The 1,596-nt window shown below is 39.5% G+C and overlaps 1 non-coding gene across 1 annotated transcript; it reads left to right on the forward strand.

Annotated features, from left to right (window-relative positions):
* The first annotated feature begins 224 nt into the window (after window positions 1-224).
* TRNAC-GCA lies at window positions 225-296 on the forward strand. The gene has a single exon. It is a non-coding gene; the product is annotated as a tRNA-Cys (tRNA).
* Window positions 297-1,596: the final 1,300 nt, after the last annotated feature.

The raw sequence follows: 1,596 nt of genomic DNA on the forward strand, positions 1-1,596 counted from the left end.
TAGTTGTAAATATTAGTGTTAGTCCTTTTCCAAGAAGGGAAAGGAAGCTGCTATAGGGAGGGAAATGTGTTGCTTGTTTTACATCATGAAGATAATATTGTAGTGAAGCAGGCTTGGCAACTTTGAGGAGGCCAGCTTAAATGAACATCTGTGACAAAATTTTACAGGAATGTTGGGCATGACTACACAGATGAAAGGTATTACTTAGGCCTAACCTTACATCAGGGGGTATAGCTCAGGGGTAGAGCATTTGACTGCAGATCAAGAGGTCCCTGGTTCAAATCCAGGTGCCCCCTGCCACTGTTCCATTTTGCTCAGTGGAGCTGGTGTTGAGGATTAAGCTCCCTTTTCCAATTCAAAATCTCAGGATACTGAGCTTCCCCAAATCTGAGTAAAAGCGAGATAACTTAAAACTCCATCACTGAGTAACATAGTCCAAGAGTGATAAATTCGTTCAACTCTGACTTTATATTTCACTTTCAAAGGTTTTGTTCTACAAAGCCTGGTTTGGTCTCACTTTTTCTACATGTTTTCATGACTTCAAGCCAGTGGTGTGCTGGTAAATGTTTAATAACCAGTTCTTAGTGCAGGTAGGGAAGGTGATTTATAATGTTTCCCAATTTTACAGTGCAAATAATATGACCATTATTCAAGCTACAAGGCCAATCTCAAGCTACAAATGTGAAATCACTAAAGATGGAGTTGGAAGGATATGCTAGCAAGTGTCCTCTCTATAAGCCAGCTGAGCACATCACGGTCCCTAATACACTTTCCCTACAGAAGCTTGGGCTCTTTGACGCTAAACAAAGGTTGCTGACATCAAAGCAGTGGCTCTCACTGATGCATTCACCCATGGAATCATTCATCTGTTCTAGCCATATTTGATTTCTACTCAATGTCAAGCATAGGAGAGACAGAGCTGAGTAAGAACTTTCTATGGTGAGCAAAACAGTCAAATGAAGAAATGATCAAGTAATGCTAATGATAGCTAAATAAAAGAAAATGTGTTATTTTAAAATGAAAAGATTTCTATTACCAGCAATATACTAGATAATCTAAAACTCCTTTTATCTCAAAACAAATATGTATCCCTAGGTATAGCTGAGCCTTCATAACAGTCAGGAATATCTCTGGGCCACGGTTGAGGGATTAACTAAAACCCTGAGAAGTAAATATGAGCTGACTCCGGGAATGCCTGTGGTGGTGTGGTGAGAGAACCTAGGTGCTTGAGTTTTCATAACCATGTGGGACCAGGAGATTAGGCCTTAGACCTTAGAGTCCCCCATTCTCATATAAAGTCAAACTCTTAGAAAGCTATACCATTAGTAAAAGAGTGAGCAAAAAACTCCATCCACCAGCATAAAAAGACAAGAGGTCTTTCTCTTCCTGAGGGGTAGAAGGTATCTTCTCTGAGAAGTCATGACCACAGATATACCTTCACATGTGTTAGGGCTTTGAAATTACACTATCTACATGGTTCAGAAACTTCCCAACCTGAAAGTTAATATAAAAAGTGCTAAAGTCAATTGTGATTCTAGAAGAAGCAACATTAACTCTAAAGAGCATGTCCATAAGCTGGGCTATTATGTCCATAAG

The sequence above is a fragment of the Otolemur garnettii genome, unplaced genomic scaffold, assembly GCF_000181295.1.
Source record: "Otolemur garnettii isolate 467f Iridium unplaced genomic scaffold, OtoGar3 scaffold01757, whole genome shotgun sequence".
Lineage (NCBI taxonomy): Eukaryota > Metazoa > Chordata > Mammalia > Primates > Galagidae > Otolemur > Otolemur garnettii.